This window comes from Mauremys reevesii, linkage group 12, assembly GCF_016161935.1.
Source record: "Mauremys reevesii isolate NIE-2019 linkage group 12, ASM1616193v1, whole genome shotgun sequence".
Classification (NCBI taxonomy): Eukaryota; Metazoa; Chordata; order Testudines; family Geoemydidae; genus Mauremys; species Mauremys reevesii.
The window spans coordinates 43,121,876-43,140,041 of NC_052634.1; the positions used below are offsets into that span (position 1 = coordinate 43,121,876).

The 18,166-nt window shown below is 54.0% G+C and overlaps 1 protein-coding gene and 1 non-coding gene across 2 annotated transcripts in view; both read right to left on the reverse strand.

The window, feature by feature from the left end:
- Positions 1-18,166, reverse strand: part of LOC120375425 (zinc finger protein 271-like) — a gene marked incomplete at both ends in the record, with an annotated part of 52,507 nt that overhangs the window by 21,521 nt on the left and 12,820 nt on the right. The gene's annotated exons all lie outside the window — the stretch shown is intronic.
- On the reverse strand, positions 12,269-12,340 carry TRNAC-GCA. The gene has a single exon. It is a non-coding gene; the product is annotated as a tRNA-Cys (tRNA).

Genomic DNA, 18,166 nt, shown 5'->3' on the forward strand with positions numbered 1-18,166 from the left:
GTTTGCACAAGTAAACTTCTTTGAGATGGGGCGACCACATCTGCACACAGTGTTATGCTCCTACAAAGCACATAGGATCTTTGTAGAGGAAGGTAAATACACAGCATTTATTGAGAATACAACAGTTAGCATATGCTTTTTAGTCACCCACCCGTGATGTTCATAGTTACCAGTCTCTTGTAGCTCGAGTCAATCTAATGGCCAGTTAGATTGAGCACGAGTGTGGGGCTGGGCTCTTGTTGGTCACGATCCAGTGCTCCTGGAGTGTGGCAAGACAAACTCAAAGTCCCATGGCCAAGCACCCTGGGTCTTATAGGCTTTTTTCCTTTGTTGAACTCTATGGATTTTGCTGTGTCAGTTTGTGATCGGTTACTTCTTAAGTGGTGTAAACATTCCAATTCACCTCCGAGAGGGTCAACCTGTCCTTTGTTCTGATTTAATCAATTGTCCTCAGGGGTGCCAGCCTTTACCTCAGGGTCATCAATCTGCCCTTCATTATGGATGCGCGTTGATGATTCTTTGATGTCCTTTAAGTCTCTTGACTCCTTCCTTGACTCTGGCTGTAACAATGGCCTTTACACCTTCTCTTTTCCTGATGCATACATCCTCATTCACACAAACCCACTGAGGATACAAACAGTAGTGTTTTATATCGAGCAAAAAGGCATTGCAAATGAAACCTTGCCTTCAATGTTTCTCTAATCTACTTAACATAGACACAATAGAGAATCCTGTCTCTTACTTACTAAACCTTAAAACAAAGAAATGTAGATTTACCTAGAGTGCCTAATTTGTAATACATAGAGGAAACCATAGTAGACAATGTAACTTATCCTAAAACAAAAGGTGACCATAATCAGTCAGAAGGATTGTTCTGGTTTGTCATTCCTTTCTGCTATTCAAACAGGGTGGCTGACAGGATGAAATCAAATCATACATTAAATTCTCCCAGTACATTATAAAATCCAGCTCCTACAGCCGTATTCGAGATGTGGGTGCACCATAGATTTATATAGAGGCAATATGATATTTTCTGTCTTTTCTATCCCTTGCTTAATGATTCCCAGCATTCCGTTCGCTTTTTGACTGCTGCTGCTGCACATTGAGTGGATGTTTTCAGAGAACTATCCATGACTCCAAGATCTCTCTCTTGAGTGGAAACAGCTAATTTAGACCTCATCATTTTATATGTCTAGTTGGGATTATGTTTTCCAATGGGCTGCACTATGTGCTATCCTGACATCTAGTACTGCTGAGATCCTGCATTCAGTACTATCCCTCCCCTTCCTGTTCCCTTTCTCCACTGAACCCCACCAGCCCATGCTTCCTGTTCCCAGCTTCTCCAGGACTCTCTCTTTGTCTCTGGACCTCTCCGTCAGCAAGAAGCAATGGCAGGGAGACTTGCCCTCTCTCTGGAGTCTTGGATTTCTGGGACATGGATTTACTTTCTCTGTGTTTTGGGAGCCTCTTTGAAATTGAGTGTCTGTGACATTAACTACAGTGCAATCTGGAGTGTTGAACAGCTGTGTCCCCTCAGTTTCCCAAGCTGGGGTGACTTTTACTCTGTTTTACTGTGAGAGCAGCCACTCCTGGGCAGTTATCACACAGTCTCCAGCATGTAACTCGCTCCCAGCTACAGTATTGAGTGCTGCTAGTCAGCGACTTAGGAGTTACAGTGCAGCACAGGAAAACCCCAGAAAAGTCTCTGTTCCCAGACTTCCCCCAGAAATGTGCATCTTTCCCTGTCCAGCACACTACTGAACACTGCAAGCTCATATGAAGTCTGTCATTTCATCAGTGGAAAATGACATGCACCAGCCTTGTTATCCCATGTAGATGAGTGGACTCATCCCTGCGGCACCCCCTGCTGGTGACTTCTGGGAATTAGCTCATTCCAGCTCCCGCACACCCTCTGCAGGCCGGTGATCCGCCTGTCCTCTGGCCCCCCATGTCCCTCCCTGGACCTGGTGCCCTTTTTACCTGGGGTGCTGCCCTCTGGCAGTAACCCCTCAGTCTTAGGGTCTCCCCTCCCCAGGGAACTCCCACCCACTATTCCCGCCTCGGCTCAGTATAAGGCCAGTCATCATCTAGCCCCACACCCTGGGGCAGGCTGCAGGATCAGCCACTCATCACTGGCAAGGAGGGTTTGGACCTGCTGCCTTTGCCTACCGCTGGGCTGCCCTCTGCAACCCCCCAGTACCTATTGCCTTCTGCTAGGCCTCGGCCTGGGGCTTTCCAGGCTGGAGCTCCCCAGCTCCTCTGCCTTTCCCCAGCCCTGCTTCACTCAGGTACCCTGTGTCCAGCTCCCTGCAGCCAGGCCCATCTCCCTCTACAAACAGAGAGAGACTCTATCTGCCCCTGGCTTCTCTGCCTTTATAGGGCAGCTGAGTCTCTTTGGGGCCTGGCCCCAGCTGCAGCCACTTCCCCCAAGCAGCCCAGCCTAAAAGCTGCTTTCTCCAGCCACAGCCCCCTCCCAGGGCTGTTTTTAACCCTTCAGAGCAGGAGCGGACGTCCACCCCGCTACATCCCAAATGCAGTTTCCAACACACTTTAATCCAAACACACTAGTTGGATAAAACAATAAAACAAGATTGTTAATTACCAAAAAAAAAGATTTTAAGTGACTACAGGTAACGAGGCATAAAAGTCAGAATTATTTACAAAAGAAATGCAAGATAAACCACAAATAAATTTGTTAGTCTCTAAGGTGCCACAAGTACTCCTGTTCTTTTTACAAACTAACGTGTAAGTCAGGGGTAGGTAAACTACGGCCCGCAGGCCACATCTGGCCCGCTGGCCCAGCCTTCTCGGCCCCTGAGCTCCCAGATGGGGAGGCTCCCCTCTCCCTCCCCTCCCCTGCTGTTCCCTCGCCCCTGCTGTCCCACTGTAGACTCAACATGCCGCGCCACCAGCGCTCTGGCCCACCACTCCTGGGCAGTGCTGCAGCGGTGGGGCTGCGAGCTCCTACTGCTCTGAGTGGCATGGTAAGGGGGCTGGTCTGCGCGCTCCTGAGGGACCCCGTGTCTAGCTGCAGCAGGCCGCGTGGCTGTGGTAAGGGGGCCAGGGCCAGGGGGTTGGATAAGGGGCAGAGAGCCCTGGGGGGCAGTCGGGACAGGGAGCAGGGGACGGTTGGGCGGGCGATCAGGGGATGGGGAACTGGGGGGTTGGATAGGCGTAGGAGTCCCGGGGTCTGACGGGGGCGGGGGTGTGGATATGGGTTCATATCCAGGACCCCACCCCCTACCCAACTCCGCTGCTACCTGTCCCTTGACTGCCCTGACCTCTATCCACCCCCCTGCCCACTGACAGACCCTTGGGACTCCCACACCTATCCAGCCCCCGTCCCCCCAGAACCTCCGCCCCATCCAACTGTCCCCTGACTGTCCCTGGGACTCCCTGCCCCTTATCCAACGCCCCCACCTCCTTACCATGCCGCTCAGAGCAGCGTGTCTGGCAGCCACGTGCACCACGCAGAGCCAGACACACTGCCCCGCAGGAGCGCACAGCCCCGCCCCGCAGGAGCGCTGCCCGCACGGTGGTGTGGCTGCGGGGGAGGGGCTAGCCTCCCCAGCCAGGAAATCAGGCACTGGGCAGGACGGTCCTGTCGGCTGGATGTGGCCCGTGGGCCGTAATTTGCCCATCCCTGATCAAGGGCATAAACCTATTGAGTCAGCAAGACATGCAGGGGTATGTCTGTGTGCTGAGACTTCCGAGGCTTTTCCATGCCATGTGCTGTGAAGCTTGTGTTTGGGACACAGGAAGTACAAGCCACATGGCAAAAGGAATATAAAGGGCAGCTGCATCATCTCCATTTTGTCTTCAATCCCTCTTTCTACCTCTGGAGCCACTTCTCTACAAATTGAAGCCTGGAACAAAGGACTGAAAGACCCATCGAACTTGTGGATGTGTTCCAGACGGACTTTCAAGCCAGCAGCTCAACAATACTGCTAATAACCTGATATATAGATTTTGGAATGCATCTCACTGCTTTTCCATTTAACAACTTTTTTTGTGTCGTGTCCTGTCTTGTCTTTCCATGCTAAAGGATTGGCTGGCAGTGTGGTCTTTTGGGTAAGATCCAAACCTATAGTGATCTTGTAATGTGGCTGACCTTTTGGGGTCAGAAAAACATTTTGTATATGAGCAGAGTTTTTAAATAACCTCTCACTGTACTGGACCTAGGTGCTGATTGGGAGTCGGAGAACTGGAATGCAATAAAGGGGCTGTGTGATTTCTTTTTCAGCTTCTCGATAACCCGTGTGTGGATCAGAAGCACAGTTTGTGACTGGTCGTTGAGTTTAACTTCAGTGTTAACCACCAGTTTTGGGAGCATCTGCTCTCCTTTTTCATCCTGCCCTGACCTGGCATTTTCAGTGTGGACTGCCCCAGGCACACCGTCACACTAAGCACTGAAGTTAAATTAATAGAATGTTTTTTATGACAAAGTTATGAAATCAAGTGACCTCCTTTGTTTTCTTTCATCTGAGCAGGGTTTCCAATTTCCCAACCTGATGTGATCTCCCAGCTGGAACAAGGGGAAGAGCCATGGGTCCCAGACCTCCAAGGTTCAGAGGAAAGAGAGATCCTGAGAGCTCCCTGCACAGGTGAGGCAATATTAAACCAACTGAGAATCTGTAAGTGCCTGAAGGAAACATCTGGGATGCCCTACAATGCCCTTGGAAGGTCTCTCAGTTCAATATTGTCCCTAGCAGGGGTCGTATCCTTAGGGTAAATATAGCTCATGGCTTCCTGTAGACACTAGCAGACACCAGGCAGTAGCTTCCTCCCTTCCCCCTGTGAATTTGGATGGGATGTGAAGCCTGAATTGATCCCCTCCTCTCTCCTGTTTGGGGAAGAACTTGGGGGAGTTCAGTTCCTGATTTTTATTTGACCTCTCTCCAGTACTTGTATTGGTTTGGCCTTCCCCTTTCCATCCCTGTTTGAGGTTTCTGTCTGTATCACAGCAGGTGACGCAATGGTATGTGAGAAAGAGGAGCAGAATTCTCAGCAGGAAAATGTTGAGCAAGTGGATAAACACAGAGCATTATCACAAAGATCGAAAAGGAATGTGTCCTGGAGTCATAAGCAGGAAAAATTCCATGACATTCAGCACAGACCAGAAGGAGAGCAGGGAAACCAGCCAGGGGAGAAAGTGGGTAAATGTATTTCCTGTAAGGAAACTCGGAAGGACCTCAAGGAAACCACAACCCAGCAGGAAATCCTCAGCAGAAAGAGAAAAAATACATGCAGTGAGTTTGGGGAAAACGTATGTGATTGCTCCATCCTTATAAAGCATCACAGAATCCACACAGGGAAGAGGCCCTATGAATGCAGTGAGTGTGGAAAATGCTTCCTTAGCAGCTCAGCCCTTTCTCAACATCAGAGAATCCACACAGGGGAGAGGCCCTATGAATGCAGTGAGTGTGGGAAAACCTTCAGTCGCAGTTCACACCTGCTTACCCATCAGAGAATCCACACAGGGCAGAGGCCCTATGAATGCAGTGAGTGTGGAAAATGCTTCCTTAGCAGCTCAGCCCTTTCTCAACATCAGAGAATCCACACAGGGGAGAGGCCCTATGAATGCAGTGAGTGTGGGAAAACCTTCAGTCGCAGTTCACACCTGCTTACCCATCAGAGAATCCACACAGGGGAGCGGCCCTATGAATGCAGTGAGTGTGGAAAATGCTTCACTGACAGCTCAGGCCTTTCTCAACATCAGAAAATCCACACAGGGGAGAGGCCCTATGAATGCAGTGAATGTGGTAAATGCTTCACTAGCAGCTCAGGCCTTTCTCAACATCAGAAAATCCACACAGGGGAGAGGCCCTATGAATGCAGTGAGTGTGGAAAATGCTTCACTGACAGCTCATCCCTTTCTCGACATCAGAGAATCCACACAGGGGAGAGGCCCTGTGAATGCAGTGAGTGTGGCAAAAACTTCACTAGCAGGTCAAACCTTCTTACCCATCAGAGAATCCACACAGGGGAGAGGCCCTATGAATGCAGTGTGTGTGGAAAATGCTTCAGTTGCAGCTCAGGCCTTTATCAACATCGGAGAATCCACACAGGGGAGAGGCCCTATGAATGCAGTGAGTGTGGAAAATGCTTCACTAACAGTTCAGCCCTTTCTCAACATCAGAGAATACACACAGGGGAGAGGCCCTATGAATGCAGTGAGTGTGGGAAAACCTTTATTACCAGCTCAGACCTTATTAGGCATCAGAGAATTCACACAGGGAAGAGGCCCTATGAATGCAGTGAGTGCGGGAAAAACTTCACTCGCAGCTCAAGCCTTTCTAAACATCAGAGAATCCACACCGGTGGGAGACCCTATAAATGCAGTGAGTGCGGGAAAACCTTCTGTGGGCACTTAGCCCATGTTAGTCATCAGAGAATCTGCAAGGGAGATCAACGACATAAACACCTCTAGGGCTATCAATACTTTTTTTTCTCTAATAATTTTCCTGATTCCCACATAGGATGTGAGGTTGGATGGACCTTTACTATCTGCCAACAGTGGCCAATGCTAGGTGCCCCAGAGGGACTGAATCTAACAGGTAATGAGCAAGTGATCTCTCTCCTGCCATCCATCTCCACCCTCTGACAAACAGAGGCTAGGGACACCATTCCTTACCCATCCTGGCTAATAGCCATTCATGGACTTAACCTCCATTAATTTATCTGCAAAAAGAACAAGGAGTACTTGTGGCACCTTAGAAACTAACAAATTTATTTGAGCATAAGCTTTTCTGGGCTAAAACCAACTTCACTGGATGCATGCAGTGGAAAATACACACACACACTCAGAGAGGACATGAAAAATTGGGTGTTGCCATACACACTATAACGAGAGTGATCAGTTAAGGTGAGCTATTATCAGCAGGAGAAAAAAACCTTTTGTAGAGGTTTTCGTGGCCTTTGAGAAAGCAAGATAGAGCTTTGGAAGACCCAGCAGGGTTTGTGGCCCAGGAATTGTTCTCAGATTCCACTGAGACTTCAACTCAGATTGCAGGATTCAAAGTCCTGAGTGCTGGCCCTTACACCATGGGACCAGCAGAGCATCTGTTGATTACTGCAGACTTCCAGCAGGGAGGACTCTGTGGGTAGGGGCGGCTCTAGGCATTTTGCTGCCCCAAGCACGGCAGACAGGTTGCCTTCGGCAGCTTGCCTGCGGGAGGTCCGCCGAAGTCGCAGGACCAGCGGACCCTTCGCAGGCATGCCGCCGAAGGCAGCCTTCCTGCCGCCCTCGCGGTGACCGGCAGAGCACCCCCCGTGGCTTGCTGTCCCAAGCATGTGCTTGGTGTGCCGGGGCCTGGAGCCGCCCCTGTCTCTGGGGACAATTTTTTCTGGCAGGGAGGACTCAGTGGGAACGTGCCTCTCTGGCCAGCCCTGCATTTGCTGAAAAAGTCAGCACGCAGCACTTTGCTGCAGGCCCAGAGGCCTTTCTTCCTCCAGACTGTGAGGCCAGTGGACAGGTGAGGCAGTAGCACCTTCAGTCCCAGGCAGTAAAGGGCCCTTCCTGGGAAAGGCCATGTCCTGAAAAGGAAAAACTAAAGTCAAGGAGAGTCCTTCTGAAACTCTTTGGGGATGTCACAGGGGGAAAGTGTTTCTTTGCCTCACCAGGGACTTGAACCCTGGATCCTCAAATTAGAAGGCTGATGCGCTGCCAACTGAGCTAGCCAGGCTCACACGCTACAAAAAGCAAATTTTGTACAGAAGAGAAACTAGTCAAGAAAAATGAGGGCAGGAAACTATACAGAAAACCTGCTACTCTCGCTCTCTTAGCAGTCCTAGCCCCGCCTGCTCCTCCATCTGGTGCCCTGAGGCCGTATTCTTTTTTTTGTTAAATATCAAATCCAGGAGAAAACACAGTTATACAAAGCAAAATGAAATCACAAACAGAAATGTCATTGGAAATACAGAAATAAAAAAGGAAAATGCAATTCCCATCACTTTATCATGTCTGGGCCATTCCTGTATCGAGAGCACCCGCGAAGGTCCCTGTGTGCTTACGAGAAACCTGGAGGAACTCATACCACAGCCTGAACATGCAACTCAACTGCTCCCAGGTGCCACAGTAAAACCCTTTCCCTGCTGTGAAGTTGCACTCCATAGGATTTTATTAAAGTATGCTAATGAGTGTGAATATAAAGTGACTGGACTATGCTTCATGCAAAAGGTCTCTTGTAAGGTATCATTACAAAGCTTATAATCTACTGTGTGTATTCATCCTATTGTATGAACCGATCATTCTTGGATCTGAAACTAGAAATATGAACTATAACTCTGAGGTCCTGTTGTAATGATGCAAAGTGTGGGCCATTAATAGTGGTTTGGACTCTTGATGGCTCCCATTAACCAGGACAATTGACTGGAGATGGCTCTGTCCTGCACCATCTGTGAGTCAGGCCAGGAAGAATGAAAGCTTGGGGGGGGGGGGTTTCTCACGGGACATGTGACCATGTCACCTGGTACAGGAATCCATCTTAAACCTGGGGCTTTTCCCCAGGAGAGAGACAAAAGATTCCTGCCTTGTACCAAAGCTGTATAAGGGGGTGGAACAGAAGAAAGGTGGCTGCAGTCATGAGACATCCCCTAGCTACCACCTGAGCTGGAACACGGACTATACCAGGTGAAAAGATTGGGCCCAGACTCCTGCCACCACTGCCAGCAGCACAAGGGGGCTAAGGCAGTTTCCTGCCCACCCTCGCTCCATGTGACACACCACTCCCGGAAATGGCTGGCACATCCCTGCAGCCCCTGGCGTGGGGTGGGGTCTCTACGCGCTGCTCCCTCCCTGAGTGCCAACTCTGTCAACTGTGGCAATGGGAGTTGCGGGGTTGGAATCTGTGGGCAGCGGTGCGCAGAGACACCCGTGGCCCTCCCGCTTAGGGGCTGCTGCCAGAGGGGGATGGGGTGCGGGTTGCTTTTGGGAGATGCCTGAGGTAAATGCTGCACCCCTCACCATCTCCTGCACCCCCAACCCCCTGCCCCAACCCAGACCCCAAACCTGCACCCAAACATTCTCCAGGACCCTGCCCATTGCACACCCTCCTGCACCCCAAACCCCTGACTGAGCCCAGACCCTGCACCCAAACTCTCTCCCAGAGCCCAGCCCCTCTCCCTCCCTCACCCAAACTCCCCCCCCAGAGCCTTAGGCAAGTGTGTGTGGGGTGTGGGGCAGGCCTTAGTCCCATTCTGGGCACCACCAAAAATTATACAAACCTGCCTCCCATGTCCAGTCCAACCTTCTGCTGATGCACCTCAGCCCACACCTGTGCAGGGTTTGAAGCTTCCATTGCTTAAACTCCAGGACACTGAGGGATTTCAGCTCCCCTTTGCCCACAGGGAGCTTTCACCCCACTCCCAGCCAGGTTCTTGTCCATGGGATCACTGTAGGGGCGCTGGGTCCCGCTGGGTCTTTTCTCTCTCTGTGACTGGCCAGGGTGCAATACCTGGGGCATCTGAGCACCCAGGACCTTCTGTGGGGCTGCCATTCCCCTTCCCCTTCTGTGGTCTCATCAGTCATTGACTCCAGCCTTTTTTCTATCCATCATCAGCACCATCCCAAGCCAGCTGCACTCGCCTCAAAAAGACAAAGAGTCCTGTGGCACCTTACAGACTAAGAGACGTATTGGAGCATGAGCTTTCGCGGGTGAATCCCCACTTCGTCAGATGAATGTCGTGGAAATTTCTAGGGGCAGGTATAAATATGCAGGCAAGAATCAGTCTAGAGATAACAACGTTAGTTCAAAGAAAGACCAGGAGTATTTGTGGCACCTTTAGAGACTTACAAATTTATTTGAGCATTAGTTCAATCAGGGAGGATGAGGGGTGAGGGGTGAGGATGAGGTATGAACACCAAGGGAGGAGAAACTACTTTTGTAGTTGGCTAGCCAGTCACAGAATTCCCACTGCATTCATCTGACGAAGTGGGGATTCACCCAGTGATGAGCTGCCAAAATGTTAACAACCGGTTCCCTCCTCCTGCCAAAATGTTAACAACCGGTTCCCTCCCTCCCCCCGCCCCCGGGAGGGGGATTGTGCCCCATCCAACCCCTCATGTTCCTTGACAGCCCCCCCGACCTATGCCCTATCCACCCCCCTTCCCTGTCCGCCCCCTGCCACCCCATCCAATCCCTTCTCTCATTCCTGATGGCACCCAGGGACCCCTACCCCATCCAAACACCCCTTCTCTCTGTCCCCTGACTGTCCCTGGAATCCCTACCCCTAACTGCCCCCCTCCGCCCCATCCAACCCCTGCTCCTTCCTGACTGCCCCTGGGGACCCTTGCCACCATTCAATCCCCTGTTCCCTGCCCTTGACCGCTCTGACACTAATCACCCCCAACTCCCCTGCCCTCTTCCCACACCGGCTCCCTGCTACCTTACCGTGCTGCCTGGAGCTGGGGCCCAGCTGGCCTGGGGCTGGGATCGAGCCACCCAGCCGACGTCGGGCTGGACTCGCGCCAGCAACCCCGCCGCCTGGGGACCGGACAGAGCGGACCCGGGCCAGCAACCCCGCCGCCTGGGAGCGGACCCGGCCAGCAACCCCGCCAGGGGACCCGGCCAGCAACCCCACGCCGGGGAGCGGACTCGCCAGACCAGCAACCCCGCCGCCTGGGGAGCGGACCCGGGCCAGCAACCCGCGCCGCCGGGCCAGCAACCCCACCAAGGGGCGGACCCGGGCCAGCAACCCCGCCGCCCGGGGAGCGGACCCCGGGCCAGCAACCCGCCGCTGGGAGCGACCCGCCGCGGCCCGGCCGGCCGGGACCGACCGGACCCCGGCCAGCAACCCGCCGCCCGGCCCGGACCCGGGGCCGAACAGGAGCCACACCGCTGCCCTGCCCAGCGAGGTCGCAGCTGGACCTGGGGGCCAGGAGCCACGCTGCACCGCCTGGCCCCAGGGACCAAGGTCCGGCCCCAACCTCGCTGGGCAGCACGGCGCCTGGAGCCCTCCACCCGCTGGCGCCCCCGCCCCCGCTGAAACTTACCTGCTGGAAGCCTCTGCTTTCTTCTCAGCCCTCCGAGGCTTCCCGTGCAAACAGCTGATTGGCGGGAAGCTGGGGAGGGGAGGAGAAGCCGGAGGAGCTTCAGAAGAGGAGACGGAGTGAGGTGAGCTGGGGTGGGGGAAGGGTAGGGAGCTACTAGAGCTTTAGTTAAATTTAAAAGCCCTTTTGGAACTAGTTGTTCCTCCAGGAACAACCGGTTCTAAAGGGGGCTTCTAAATTTAACAACCGGTTCGCGCGATCCAGTGCGAACCGGCTGCAGCTCACCCCTGGATTCACCCAAGAAAGCTTATGCCCCTGTACGTCTGTTAGTCTGTAAGGTGCCACAGGACTCTGTCGCTTTTTACAGATCCAGACTAACACAGCTACCCCTGTGATACTCAAAAAGACAGTGTCCCCTGTTGGGTGTACATCACTGATTTCTCTCCTCCCTGAGCACTGACTGCCCCTCTGTTTCCTTGACTCTCAGTCTGAGCAGATGGGACCTTTCCCTCCAGTGCTGGAGGATTTGCCCGTCTCATCTACCCTTGTCCCAAGCAGCACAGCTGGTGGGAATCTTAAATGTACTGAGGTGACTTAGGAGCAGAAACCCCCCCAACCTTGCATGCACTTGGCACTTGGTCCTCACTCAGCAGGATTAAAACTCCTGCAGGGCCACATTCCAGCTGGGCATGAGCAAAGCAGCAGAGCGAAAAAAAGAGAGAGAACCCAGGACTTCATACATGAAAATGAACTAGCAGCACATGACCTCTGAACAGCTGCCATTCGAATGTATCTGAAAGTCACAAGGAACAACAATCTGTGTTAATGGAAGGCTGCCATTTATTAGAGCCCCAGTTGATGCCGTGTGCACAGAGGATTGAATGTGTAACAGGGAGTTTGGTAAATCTTGGTTATTTTATTTTTGCAACAGGCTCCTGTCCACCCCCAGGAGAGTTTTCAGTCCCAATGGCAACTTACTTACCAAATGTAATACAGACTAGTCCATGCCTCCCAAGTGGATGTGGTTCTTGTTCTTCTGCACATTGTAGCCCATGGAGGCCAAGGACCTGCAAATGTGTCTTCATGTGCCTTTGTTTAGTTGATGAAAACAAACCTAGACACTTAGAGGATTGGAACTGATTTCAGCTGGGGGACATGTTTGGGAGGTTTTTATGCATTTGCACAGGAAAACATTGAGTGCGTCCATTCATTTCAGGGATCCCTATTTAGTGGAGCTCCTGAAAATAGAATTATTTTTACTGAAATAACAAGTTTGGAAGGGAGCACTTGGATTTGAACCAAGGACCACTTGATCTGCAGTCAAACACTCTACCACTGAGTTATACCCCCATGACATTTGTGTTGGCAAGTCCGTGATCTTAAGGATTTTGAAGGACGGGCTCTGCCTCAGAGAGCTCCTTTTCTATTCCCAGGCCACAGGGGTTTTAAAAATGGGGTTTGATTAAACTTTATATATACATGTAGACACCACAGCTTGCACACCCACCAACATAGCTTCCCCCACTGACATAGCTACCACCTCTCGGGGAGATGGGTTAACTGCACGGACGGGACAGCTCTCTCCCCTCCGCTTAGAGCAGCTTCATTATTTATGAATAGGTGGGAAATAACCTCCTGAATGGACAGGAACCAATGTAGCCTGCAGGGCCCCCAGGAGAATACAGGATTCTATAGTATTGCAACTTTTTTTATGGAAGGGGCCCCTGAAATTGTTTTGCCCCAGGACCCCTGAATCCTGTGGGCGGCCCCTGCCCAGACCGCGGTGCTGTCCCCCCACTCCACCCCCTTCCCTCGTTCTCCTCCCTCCGAGGCCCCACCTGTGCTCCGCCCTCACTCCCAGTTGGCCACTTCCCACCCCTGCTCTTTGGCTGAGGCCAGCTGGTCGCTCGCTCCTCTCCTCCCCCAGGGCCTCCTCGCGCCTCTCCACCCCCGCCCCCACGGTCCGCCTGCTGCCCACCCCTCTCTGCCCCTCCCCGGAGACCCGCCCATCACCCACCCCCCTCTGCCCCCTCCTGAGACCCACCCTGCCCATCGCCCACCTCTCTGCCCCTCCTGAGACCCACCCTGCCCATCACCCACCTCTCTGCCCCTCCTGAGACCCACCCTGTCCACCTCTTTCTTTGGTCATCTGTTGTTATTCCTTGAAACATCAAGGATGGAATAAAAAGCTGAGTTTACTCCAGGGTGAGGAAAGAAAGGAGCCACCAACCCTCTGGCAAAGCTCAGTGCCCCAGAGAAACCCTGCCCCCTGCTATCGCAATCACTGATGTACTGGGGATATGACGGGAAAGGGACTGTCTGAATGATCGAGGCAGGAAATGGACAACAAGCTACAGCAAAGTCATTAGCCACAAACACACTCTCCTCGTGCTCCAGCCGGAAGGGAAAGGAGCAGGAATTCTTGCAGTTCAGCCATGGACACATTTACACAAGGGCACAGCCGTGTGTGTGTTGTGGAAGCTGGTTTCAGGAAACAACTGGAATTTATCACTCAGTGAGAACAGAACTAGAGTGCAGTGAGAGCCACATATCCAGCAAGTAGTTGTGGCTGAGTGGTTAAGGCAATGGACTAGAAATTCATTGGCGTCTCCCTGTGCAGGTTCAAATCCTGCCGACTGTGGAGGAAGTTGTGGTTCTTCAGTTTCAATGGAGCTGGGTCTTGTCTCACTCTTAAGCTATGTCTGCATGAAAGAGTAATGTGGCTTTAACTAAAGTGTTTTAATTGAACAGCTGTTGCATGTCCAGCCTATGCCCCTGTGTCACCAGAGCACATCCATGCTAGCATCTCTTGGATTGCCACAGAGAGCAGTGCACTGTGGGTAGCTATCCCACTGTGCAGCAGGGTGCTTTGGGAAGGGTTTGCAATGCCTCACAGGCTGGTACAGCATCACATGATGCAGATTTCTCTATCTCATTGGTCCATGGGCACCTTACTAGATTGCCAGCTGCTTTTCAACTGCAGTGTGGGGTAGAGACATACGTGGAGAGCTCCATACCCATATGGTGCTCGGGCACCAGCAATATGCAGAACCAGGGACCCAGCTCCAGCAATATGTGGAGCCAGGTGCCCCCCACGCCTCCCCCGAGTGTTCTGCGGCCCCGGGCTCTGCCCCCGCTCCGCTCGTCTTTCCCGGGCCCAGGAGCAGAGAATCACTGATTGTCTCTTCCCTGAGCAGCTCCATGTTGCCTCCCAGCAACTGATGCCGCATGGTGTTAGTGCCCCATGGCCGGGACAGACTGACTGAGCCTGCCCTGCCCCCTGAAACCCTTTTCCGGCAGGACCCTCAAGCAGCACAGAGGGGGGGGGCTCTGCCCACAGTCACCACTCCTGCCCCATCCCTCACCCCCAGTGACGCCACAGTGACAGTGTGCTGCTGGGGGGCAGGAAAGGGGGCTCCTCCCCCAGAGCTTGCTGCTGCCTGCAGGGAAAGGGCTGGGGGGTGTCCTCTCTGGCCCCTCTCCCAGAGCAGCCGGCCTGCACCCCAAACTCATCCCCAGCTCTGCCCCACCCCAGAGCCCCCCCACCGCACCCTCAACCCTCTACCCTAGTCCTGAGCCCCTCCAGCCCCCAAACACCTTATCCCCAGTCCCAGCCACAGCCCCCATCCCGCCGCACCTGACCCTCTGCCAGAGCCCTGAGCCCCTCCCGCCCCCCAAACACCGTCGCCCCAGTCCCAGCCACAGCCACCATCCCGCCGCACCCTGACCCTCTGCCTGAGCTGAGCCCCTCCAGCCCCCAAATACCTTATCCCCAGTCCCAGCCAGAGCCCTCATCCCGCCGCACCCTGACCCTCTGCCTGAGCCCTGAGCCCCTCCAGCCCCCCAAACACCTTATCCCCAGTCCCAGCCAGACCCCCCATCCCGCCGCACCCTGAACCTCTGCCTGAGCTGAGCCCTTCCAGCCCCCCAAATACCTTATCCCCAGTCCCAGCCAGCGCCCTCATCCCCCACACTCCTACTCTCGCCCTGAGCCCCTCCCACACTCCAAACCCCTCATCTGCAGCCACACCCACAGCCTTCACCCCTGCACCCCATCCCTCTGCACCCCTCCCATCCCCAAACTCCCTCCCAGAGCCTGCATCCTGCATCCCAATCCCCTTCCCCAGCCTAGGGTCTGCACCTCAGACCTCCTCCCTCACCCAAACTCCCACCCAGAGCCTTGGGCAGGTGAGGGGCAGAGTTTGGGCAGGGGCGGGTTCTGGGCACCACCAAAATTTCTACAAACTGCCACCCATGGGTAGAGAGCATGTGTGTGTGTGTGTGGGGGGGGAGAGACAGTGTGTGTGTTGCGGAAGAGTGAGTGTGTCGCACACTGTCTCTAAGTTCTGACAGCTGCTGGAAGCAACCAGTCCTGAGGCAGGGGACAGCCCCGACATCAGCCCCCTTCTCTCACTGGCTCAGCTCAGCACAACACTCTCTGTCACACACACACACACTGCTGCCTGCTTAGCTCTGTGTCAGGGGGGCTGGAACAGGGGGTTCAGAGGGCCATGGCCCCACCACTCTTTACTGGCTGTTAGGACAAATGATGGGGGGGGGGAAGGGTGCAGTCTTGGGGAAGAGGCGTTCTCTGGGTGTGGCCTCGGGGGGAGAGGTGGTGTGAATGGGGGTCCTTAGGGAAGGGGTGTCATGGGAGTGCCACAGTTTGGACAATGGTGCCGCCACCCACTGTAAGGAAGCTTCTGCCGCCCCTGCTCTGTGTTGGCAGAGCGGGAGAGAGCAGCATCCATGGCTCCCCAGGGCTCTGGCAGGGGGGAGGTGATTTACAGGGCCCGGGGCTCTGTCCGAAGCAGGGAGCCCTGGGCCCTTTAAATCACCAGCCTGGGGAAGCTGGGCCGGGCTGGCACAGCGTACCGGCTCTTGCCGGTACCCCATACCGGAACATGCCGGCTTACTTTCATCTCCGGAAGGTCCTCACATGGATCAATAACTGGTTAGAAGACAAGAAACAAAGGATAGGAATAAATGATCAGTTTTCAGGATGGAAACAGGTAACTAGTGGTGTCTGTACTGGGACCAGGACTAGTCAACATATTCATAAATGATCTGCTAAACAGTGAGCTGACAAAATTTGCAGATGATCCAAAACTACCGGCTTGCTTCCTAGAACGAACGTTCCTTGAGTGGGGTGATCCACAGGGAGTAGCTCAAACCTCCACAGTGCCTGGTCAGGGGCAGGACATTAGCCCAGCAAGGGAGGGGTGTGGCAGTGACATCACAAAGGCCTTTGGCAGGACCTCAGACCATTGGTCAAAGGCGGTGGAGAGGTGGTGACCTCACAGAGAGATGCTGACATCAGCCAGGCAGGACAGGGGCAAGGGGCCAGGGAAACCTCAGAGACCCCTGTGGCTTTGCTTCAGCAAGTCTCCTTCTCCAGGTCTCTCTTTGAGGACTGAGAGAGTATTCGGGTTCAGGTACCTGAGCGCCAGGAGGAACCTCTTTCGAGTTTTCTCCTTCCCTTTTAATGAGTTTACTAGAAAACAACCATCCCTGTTTAGAAGGTAAGAGCCTCCTCGAGGTTTGAAACCTGTTCAGTCTGATCCATCTGGTGATAGTTGAATTCTACGCATGGAAAACACGAGCTTAAGGAGGCCGAATTTTATTCTGCACTTGGGATTTTGTCCCTTAGAATCACTGGGGACATTAGGGTTTGTCCTTTTTGTTTAATCTTTTCCTTCATCCCTCCCTCCTTTCTCTTTGTCTCGTGCTTCGTTTGTCCTTTCACCTGTTCCCCTCCCAACACCAGAAGGGGTGTGTGGGTGTGTGTGTTTTGCAGGGGAGTGCTCGGCAGCTCCCACTGTGGGAGGTCCACCCAAAAATGTGGGGCTGAAATAGTGCTCGGGCAGTGATCCCCACCGGTGACCTGGGCCATCCTTTGGGCTCTCTGGTGAGAACCCTCAGCCTCCCGCCCTCAGTCTCTACCCTGATTGGCTGAGCAGGGGGTTATTGACAGGGAGGAGACTCAGGTCCTTGTTGTTCTCTTTTAAGACCAAGGAAATAAGTGCTGTCACCCCCGCACTAGGGTGATGTTCTGCACCCCCTGCTGCTGGCCAAGTTTCTCTTTTCCCTGGCAATAAGACAGACTCTTGTTTTCCCAGCCAGCCGATCGCCCGATGTCATCACCCTGCCTGCTGGCTGGGCAGGGTAACTCCTCAGGTCACCACCCCCGTCTCCAGCCTGCTTTGGGCTTGGAGAGTGAGGAGAAGGGTGAGGGATGACACTGAACATCCTCCATCCATCGCTCCGTCACCAGAGCAAGTGAGTGGCATTAGGGTTCCTCGGTGGCGTCCCCTGTCTGTCTGGGGAGAGGCAGAAAGAGGGGGAGAGAATCTCTCCCAAAGGAGATTGGATTTGCAAACAGCCCCCAGGAGCCCCTCGCTCTCAGACCGGGGAGGGGCTTCTCCAGAGCCGTCTCCAGTGTGTTTGGCAAGGTCCCAGCAATGGGGCTCCCAGCCCTTCCCTGGTGGGAGACTGTTCCCCAGGCTGAGAGTCTCTGAGCTGGGCCAGACCCGGGGAGCTGCTGAGCATGGAAATCAATGGGAACCGAGGGGGCCCTGGCCTTGCTATGCCGAGGGACTTTGAAGTGGGGAATGGTTTCCCAGGAGAAGTCCGGACTCCTGGGTTCTCTTCCTTCTCTAGCCTGGGACGGAGGTTGGGGAGGTGTGAGTGTGTCCTGGGCGGGCAGGAGGGAGCTGCTTGTCCAAAGTGACCAAGGGTCTGTGTGACTGACCCCAGTGCTCGAAACGGACGAGACTCCCCGGTTCTTGCAGCCCCAGGGATGACGAGGGGGAGTGCTGAGGGGGAGCAGGTCATGCAATGAACTCCTGCCAGTGTGTGTAGCCTGCACTCTCTGCACCCCTGTGTTGGGAGGAGGAGCTGCTCTGGCTGGGGCAGGGATGGGGAGGGACCAAACAGGCTGGTTAGTGAGAGTCTGCCCTGACCCTGGACTCACGCCTGCTCCCCGCTCGGTTCCAGGATGGCCAGGCTCCTGAGGATGTTCAGGAAGAAGGCTCTGCCAGTGGCCCCAGAGCCTGAGGGGAGCAGCTGCCATCTTCCCAGGAGCGGAGCGGCCTCCATCCCGCTGGCGGGGAAGGAGCTCCCGGCCGGGCCAGGAGGTGGAAGTGCCCAGCCTTCTGGCAGAGGAAACCTGCTCCT